At 46.7% G+C, this 9,017-nt stretch overlaps 1 pseudogene; it reads right to left on the minus strand.

Moving 5' to 3' along the window:
- Positions 1-678: 678 nt before the first annotated feature.
- On the minus strand, positions 679-2,460 carry LOC146175121 (uncharacterized; annotated as a pseudogene).
- Positions 2,461-9,017: the final 6,557 nt, after the last annotated feature.

Raw genomic sequence — 9,017 nt, forward strand, 5'->3', positions numbered from 1 at the left:
TTTGCAGTCGCATGATCACGTTCATCAAGCAAAGCTTGCCGCGTCGGCCGTTCGCAGTGCAAAGCACGCTTGACACGAGATCGAATTAAGGCACCCCTGTATCGTTCCGCATCATGCCTTTGTAACTGACTTTTGACACTAGCAATTTCGTCCGTGTATGATCCAGGGGATTCACATGCTAGCTCATACAGGTTACACAAGTTTTTGTTAAGTGTCTCCTCCTGATGTTTTCTGTAGAAAGATTTAATTGAGCCAAGTTCAATTGCTATCGCACGTACTTCCTGCTTGAACATTTCCCAAGCGGCGAACAATGGTAGATTTCTGGAAAAACATGATTGGAGCTGTGAGTGCACACGAATGATAAATTCTTGATCATTTACCAGCGATGAGTTTAACTTCCAAAGTTCCCACTGCGGCCTAAACTTTGAATGGTGATTGCCGCCGAACCGGGCTACTACGATGCTATGATCAGAAAACGAAACCGGTATAGTTTCGCAAACAAGCCAGCGGGAAACTAATGCACAAGATGCATAGATCCGGTCTAGACGAGCGTGAGAATGCCCCTGAATGTGGGTGAATGATCTAAAAGCACGGCAGGATGCCCCTGTATCAACCAGTTCCGCATCTTCTGTAACACGGAACAAAAGTTCCCCACTCCTGTCACGGCGTGCGTCTGGACTAGAACGATCTCTGGGGTTGAAAACACAGTTGAAGTCACCCATTAGCACAAGATGTCGGTCACAGTCAAGTAAGCTGGCTATGTGTTCAAAAAAACTTATGCGCTGTGTCACAGTATAAAAGCATAAACATTAATTATCCGCCATGGCTTCCTAAAGAGTAGAAGGTCGCAACATACCAACCGACCCTTGGCGTCGATATTATAAGTTAGGCCAGTACAAGGCAGCGTCTTTCGCAGAAACAGAAAACAACCTGCCGACGAGCCCACAGCATGCGCAACAATGACATTAAAATCTGCCAAAAAGGAGTGTAACGCCCTCTCAGTTTCCTCCTCTCTCTCTATCTTCGTCTCTTGGACTGCCACAATATCTAGACGCCTGCTGTGCAAAAGTCGGCGAAGTTGCATCTGTCTCTGGCGAGACCTAAGACCCCGTACATTGAGAGTTGCAAGCACTATCTCTTCAGAGACCGCCATGGTGACAGCACATAGTTTTGTCAACAATTCTATTTCCCTCTCGGAAGACGGCGAATCCGCCTCCGAACCACCGCCAGGCCTCCTCGACCGCGAACGCCGGCACTTCCCTTTGTGCTTTGACGCTCGACCGCGACGACGATGCTTGTTGACAGCTTGATCGTCCTCCTCACTGGACTCGGAGGCACATGATGCACGGCGTTTCAAGACCGGCTCGTCGGCAGCCGCGAGCCCGTCAGCCACAGGAACTTGGCTCTGGTCTGGACATTGTTGCACAGCAACGGCCACAGGGGCCACAATATCAGCGGTGACATCCGCTGGGTGTTCGGGAACGATTGGTGGATCGTCTGCGGTTGGCTCCTTGTCCGAAGCTTGACACGACATCTCGTCCAAGGCCTGAGACGCTGAGTTGTTCTCATTACCCTCGGACGCATGAGCAGTATTTTTTCCACAGTATTCCGTGGAGTAGCACTTGAGGACTCGGCCACAACGCCGACAGGAAGGTCGCCAGACGAATCAATTATCTCAGACGCGTCCATGATGTGCTCCCGTAATGCTTCGTCAGGAGGCCGTACTCGGTGCCGAAGCTTGTCCGCGTATGTAACCACACATTCCTCTGCTGTGTGGCCGAGACGCCGGCAATCTTCGCAACGTGGCGTACGGCAGTGCCGACGAACGTTTCCTACACGGTTGCAGCGGAGACGGAGAGGTGGTCGGCCAGGTATCAAAACTAGGCTCTGCACTCCACACACAGTTAGCTGATGTGGAACGTCACCAACGCTAACCCCTTCGGCAAGAGTCAAAGTCACATCTCGGCTGAGCGTTGTCATCTGTTCCATATCGGCAACTTTCCAGTTTTCCCTGGAAATCGAGGTGACTTTGCCATAAGCTTGTAGAGCTTCACAAATAAAGGAGTCATCCAAGCGTTCAGGCAGCTAGAGAAGTTTCGCCTTTATCTCCTTCGGTTCTGGATCTACAACAGCACAGCGACGGTTCTTACCTAATAAATCTCCACATGAGACTAGTTTTGCTTTACAGTGCGTCGATTTACATGTAACCATCCAGACATGCGACATTTGAAATTGTCCGATAGAGCTTATTTCTTCCAAATCCACCACGTTCCGAAGGGCGTCTCTGAAGTCTTGGGCACGGTAGGGGCGACCGGCGAGGTCAGCATGCAGAAAAACAGAATCGACGACAAGCTTACCAGTTGGAAAACGGGGAAGGACAACACAGTAATCATTACTGCTGGCATTAACCTGAGCAGTACCTCGGCCTGAGGCCGATTGAACCTTTGTAGCGGAGAGCATCGTGAAACGCTGCCCGCGCCGCTACCGCGAACAAAACACCGCTCAGCCACGATTTCGATGCTTGAAAGCGGTACAAAAGCGCTTCTAGTGAATGCGGTGTTGCCTTAGAAACATGCCGTAAAACGTTATACTGCAGTATATATCGGTAATTATGAGCATGTTACTTACAGAAGTCGCAGTTACACGAGTAGCGAAGTACGTTTCCGCTACATTTCTTCTGCGCTCTGCGCACATGCAGAGCCATCTTGCGGCAAACACACAAGAACCCCTCCTCGCAATGTGCGGCGCTGCCCCGACACGTGGCGCGCCACTCGCCCTTGACGTTTCGCCGTGCACCCTCACAGGTTGTAGAATCAAGCGTCTTTCCTTTCTTTAGATCACTATCTTCGCTCACCCGCTTCTCCCCTTCGGGCCGCGCGGGTACAGGTGCGAGGATGCCCCAATACCCTTGCGTCTAGTAAGTTTTCTCGACAAGGTGCAATAACGCTATCGCGTTTCACTCTTGAAGGCGAAGCTTAAGCGTCCTCCAAATTTTAGAACCTCTTCTATGTACATTGTGTATGTTTCACCACGCCCTTGGGCTCGCTCGAATAAAGCCTGCTCTGCGCATTTCCGTTTTGCCGTGGTATCCCCGAAACAATTCCGAATCTCCTGTTCAAAACGCTCCCAGCTCGTTAAGGACGCTTCATGGTTCTCAAACCATGTCAGGGCTGTGGAGTCCAAGAAAAAAACATTTGCCAGCATTACAGTGGCATCCCAGCGATTGTACGTGCTCACCCGCTGGTAATTGGTGAGCCAGTCGTCCACGTCTTCACCAGCCTTGCCAGAAAAGGTCCGCGGCTCACGGTAATGCTGCCATGCGGGTGCCGCTGGACCTGGCTGCCGTGCATCACCGTCTTGAATCATTGAGGGTGTCAAAGGGGGGAGCCCAGCGAGTCGTCGGCTCGAGCGAGGTAGAGAGGAATCCGTGGTGATCTTTCAGCACCTTCCACGACACTGTTAAGGCTTATTTACAAAGTGGTTCTGCCCCTTAGCCTGATGTGCTAACCAAGATATAGTGAGCTTCCTCTTCTTCCACTTCTATTCCGGAGAGCCTCTTCTTGCACTTCCTTGTTCTCTTCTGTTCGCACGCCTGACAGCATTATAAAAGGTTACAACAAGGAAAACTGAGGAACGTAAATGTGGAATTCACAGCATGCTGCTGGGCTCTCAGATGCGCGAGATGTCACCGCCATCTTGGAAGTGAAAACTTATTCTTTTATTGCAGCAACGTAAATCACGTAAATCTATGGTCCACGCGCCTAACCGTGAGTAAGAGCTCATCGAGTGAATACATGCAGTTAAGGCTGGTTAATGCAACGCAGTAACAAAAATTAGTAGTAAAGCTAACAGGAGGAAGGTTGTGCGCAATGCCATGCGCGCCCAGAAAGGAATTTAAATGCTCGCTTGCTCACCCTCCGAGTTCAAATCACAAAGCGACGCGCTCTGACGCCGTTGTAGCGACGGAAGGTCTCTCCGGAGAAGCGCTGACGCAACTCTGTCTGAGAAGCTTTGTGGAATACAAACATTACCACAACCAATACAACGAAGTGCGCTTACGTCTGACGTCTGGCGCATTAGAAACTACGTTCATGTTGTGTGCCGCTTCCAAATGGCAAGAAGAAGACGTGACAATACGTTTCCTCCATGCGTACGACGATACCACGAAGACACCGTTGGACCGCCTTTATCCCGCATGGAAGCTCATCGCGTTCTGGAAGGTTTCGCTAGGTTCACAAGAGCAAGAAAGGCAGCTAAAAAATGAGGTATACTATATATACTGCGCACCACCTACGTCGCGTTCTTTTAAAGAAATTCAGAAAGTAAATTTTATCACCATACGAACGTAAAATTTTGTTTTGTTTCTCTTTTTTACTAGTAGTTGCAATACTTACCACCCCATTTTAAGATGTCCTTCTAAGCGATTGGTTTGCTGGCTATGGGTTTCTGTCCTTGCTTGGTTCCAAGTAACACGGCCATGGGGTGGACATTGGCTCCACTGCGCATATGCAGACTTTATCGCGGGGCATGAAATGTGCTCTGCTTGCGAGTGAGCCTTAATAAGGACAGCGGAAAGCCAAGCGACTGGAATTCTGAGACAGCGCGGTTGGGACGCGGTCGTGCCGTCAGCAAGCCGCACAATGCATCCCGGGTGAACACCGACGGCAGACCGGAGCCCCACCAGGATGAAGGCTGAAGGGCTGCCTCCGGACATCGCTTCAATGAAGCAAGGACTCTGGGGCCACTAGGAGCAATTTTGCCGTGCCCCATCTCCCTATTCGCGCCCAAGTTTGTTTTGCCTAGCCGAACCGTGTAGCAGCACAGTCCCGTTTAGCGCTTCGTAATCTTGGCTTAGCGATGCCGTATGCCTCGAATGTATGCAGTTTTCAAAATCTTCCGATGTTTTATCGTTTCAAAGTGCCCTTTTGTTGGCCCGGAATAAACCGGTGTTTTTTTATACAAACTGTGGACTTGTGACTTGGCGGGCGAGACCATTTTCTAGAATACGAACACCTCAACTGGGAGCATATAAAATTTATCATAAAGAACAAACCCTTTATCATATTTGTCTTCATTCACGCAGCAAAGAGGCGCTAAAATAATAAAAAAATTAGGTAAACGCGGAACTCAAGCAGGCGAGATAGTTTATTACGACAAATTGTTTAGAAAATAAATAGGCAACAACCTGGTGCTCTATGGAAAATTATAAATAGCGTAATTGAACGTGGTGGCTCCCGTTGATTTCTGAGAAAAATGGCAATTAATGACTGTGCACTGGAAGATCGCGACACAGCTGAATACTTGAATCAGTACTTTGTAAACGCTGCAAAACCGATTGGTACTCCCTCATATATAGTTGTCCTACTTTTTACAGTGTTGAAATCATATTTAATGCTACTACGAATGAAAATGAAATCAGACGTTTCACCAGTGACGAAGTATGGGGTCAAGAAAGCATTAGAGACTATGAAAAGGGGGAAATCAGCTGGAGAGGATCAGAAAACTACATATTTGTTGAAGGATAGGGTGATAGCGTACTACAAACACTGCCCTCACTGTATAAGTAGTACCTGGTGTCATTGATGGTGCCGGAACCATGGAAGAATGCAAAACTTATCCTCATTTGTAAGAAATGGGACGCTAAGGACTTGTAAAATTACAGACCAATTAACTTACTGTCTGTTCCGTATAAGGTATTTACCAAAGTAATCGCTAATAGAATCAGGGTAACTTTAGACTGCAACCAAGCAAAAGGTTAAGCCGGTTTTCGGAGAGGATGCTCTACTATCGATCATATCCATGCCATCAACCAGGTGATAAAAATGCTCGGCATATAACCAGCCCTTATGAATAGAATTAATTAATTATGAAAAAGCATTTCCCTCAGTAGAAACTTCGGCGGTCATACAGGCATTGCAAAATCAGGGTTTGGAATAGCCCTACGTGAAAGCGCTGGAAGATATATATATAAAGGGTGCACAGCAATTGTAGTTCTGCATAAAGAAAGTAACAAAATTCCTATAAACAAATGTATGAGGCAAAGAGACACGCTCTCCGCCGTATTATTCACAGCTTGCTGAGAAGAACTATTAAGGGACTTGGAATGGGAGCAGTTAGGAATAAGAGTAGATTTTGAATACCTCAGTAATTTGCGATTTGCTGAGGAGATTGCCTTGCTAAGTAACTCAGACGATGAATTGCAAATAATGATTGATGACCTAGACAGGAAAAGTAAAAAAGGTAGGCTTAAAAATCAATATGCAGAATACTAAGGAAAAGTTGAATAACCTAGGGAAGGAACATCAGTTAACGTTAGTTAGCGAAGGACTAGAAGTAGTAGGCGATAATATCTATTTTAGGACAGGTAGTAATAGCAGATCCGGACCCTGGAAGGAAAATAATGAGAATAGGACTGGGATGGAGCGAATTTGGCAAGCACTCCCAGATTACGACTAGCAGCTTACCGGTATCGCTCAAGAGAAAGTATACAACAGTTGCATCTTACCTGTACTTCCTGTGGGGCTGAAACTTGGAAGCTAACAAAGAGGGTTCTACATAAGTTTAGGACAACGCAGAGGGCTACGGAAAGAAAAATGGTAGGGATAACGTTAACAGATAGGAAACGTGCAGAGTGTGTCAGAGAAGTAACTTAAATCACTGACGTTCTAATGTAAATCAAGAAGAAGAAATGGGCATGGGCAGGACATGTAGCAGGCGAGTAGCTACATGTCCTGCCCATGGCCATTCCACCCTCACCTATGGGGCTGAAACCTGTACTCGCCTATTCCTGTACTCACCTGTACTCATAATTCCTGTATTTACTGTACTCACCTATGGGGCTGAAACGTGGAGGCTAACCAAGACAGCTCTAACTAAATTGACGACAACCCAGAGGGCTATTGGTACGAAAAATGGTAGGAGTAACATTAAGAGACAGGAAGCGTGCAGAGTGGGTCACAGAAATAACTCAAGTTACCGACATTCTAGTGGAAAATAATAAGAAATGGACATGGGCAGGACATGTAGTGCGAAGAAAGGATAACCGATGGTCGCTGAGGGTAACAAACTGGATTCCAAGGGAATGAAAGCGTAGCAGGGGGCGGCGAAAGTTAGGTGGGCGTATGAGATTAAGTTCTCAGAGGTCAAGTGGATGCAGCTGGCACAGAACCGGGTTGAGTGGAGAAATATGGGAGAGGCCTTCGCCCTGCAGTGGGTATAGTCAGGCTGCTGATGAGGACATGTAGCGCGAAGAAATGATAACCGAAGGGCGCTTAGGGCAACAAAGTGGATTCCAAGGGAAGGAAAGCGTAGCAGGGGGCGGACGAAAATAGATGGGCGGATGGGTTTAAAAAGTTCGCATGGGGCAAGTGGATACAGCTCGCATAGGACCGTGCTAAATGGATGAACATGAGAGAGGCCTTCGCCCTGCAGTGGGTATGCTCAGGCTGAGGAGGATGGTGATGATGATGATGATCTGCATTATATAAAGTTGGTGATAACAACCTTGCGTCAAATTACCGACGCATTTCAGTACTCCTAGTTTTAATAACAACATTTTTAATAAGAAATATATGCTGACCTACTCACAATATGGTTTTAGGAAGGGTCTACCGACTGCAGTCGCCTTGTTTGCTCTGAAAGGAGTAATTGGGGAAAATATTGATAATAATTTATTGACAGCAGGAGTATTTATCAACTTCAATATGAGCTTCGACAGCATCGACCACAATACTCTCATCAACAAGTTTTCATCGTATGGAATTCGCAGGAAAGCTGTGGCTTTAAGTCAATTCTACTGGTAAAATAGGCGCCACTGCGAATGCATAAACAACCAACGGTCACCTATATTACGAATAACATGCGGGGTACCACAAGGAAGTACTTTGTGCTCTCATTTACTTAGTACTTTCATAAATGATGTGAATATTGACACCTAAGTTACATTCGTAATCTATGCTGACGATGTTGCCTCACTCTTTTCTGAGGGTGATATCAGCCAACTAGTGTTAAGGTGCAACAATATCCTTACTAATTTATCAACATGCACTAGAGTAAATCAAATTCAGGTAAACCCAATCAGATCCAAAACCATCATTTCTCGTGCCAGGAATGAAGTAATTCCTCCGCTTCTTTCACTCATGTTTCAGGACCAGCGCATAGAAATAGTTAATGACCGAAAGATTCTCAGAGTATACTTTTCTCCCCACCTTAATTGAGACGCCCATATATCATACATCTCTAAAAAGCTCTCTGCTCTTACCGGTATAATCTCATGCTGCCACACACTTCTTCTCATAAGCTTTGAAATACAAACATAGTATGATCTTCTCTCTCAAATAAACTACTGCACTGCGCTATGGGCAACAAAAACTAAAAAAATATGAACAGGCTTAATGTCTTGCAAAGAAAAATTATTCGTCTCATAGTAAGCCTTGAACAAACAGCGTGTAATAATCCCACAATAGCATAGCTCAATATGATTCATCTGGGTAACCTTTATGAATTTAGTTTGCTGCAAATTACATATTTCCCTTCCAAAAGTATGAGTAATTTCTGCACAAAACTAGCAATTGTAACCGTAATACTGTTGTCCACACTTTGATGTACTAACACTAGCTCCCTACCCTGGTGTAGAACCGAATAATAGCTACAATACCTGAGGTATAATGTTGCATTTGTAGTGTGGTAATCTTCGTCTTCATAGCAACTGCCATGCATCGCGTGCTGGCGTTCTGGCGTGCTCGAGGACGAAGAGGTTCGTCGCTGCCTTGCTGATTCGTTACGCCTGATGCTCCGCTGCGAGTTCCTCCTGAGCGGCTATATCCATCTGGGCTTACAGAATAAACACACCCCTACAATTGGTGCAGGTGCGGCGGGGTACGTTCCCATCCACCCTAGAACTCAGAAGCCGCGCACTGCCCTCTGCTTCCACCATGCCGGACGAGACCACCTCGACATCGCCGCCCATACCAACCACGGTACTGTGTTCTGGCGTTCTACGGCTGCGTGATTCATGC

This window comes from Amblyomma maculatum, chromosome 11 (assembly GCF_055883805.1).
Source record: "Amblyomma maculatum isolate TAMU_Amacu chromosome 11, ASM5588380v1, whole genome shotgun sequence".
NCBI classification, from domain to species: Eukaryota; Metazoa; Arthropoda; class Arachnida; order Ixodida; family Ixodidae; genus Amblyomma; species Amblyomma maculatum.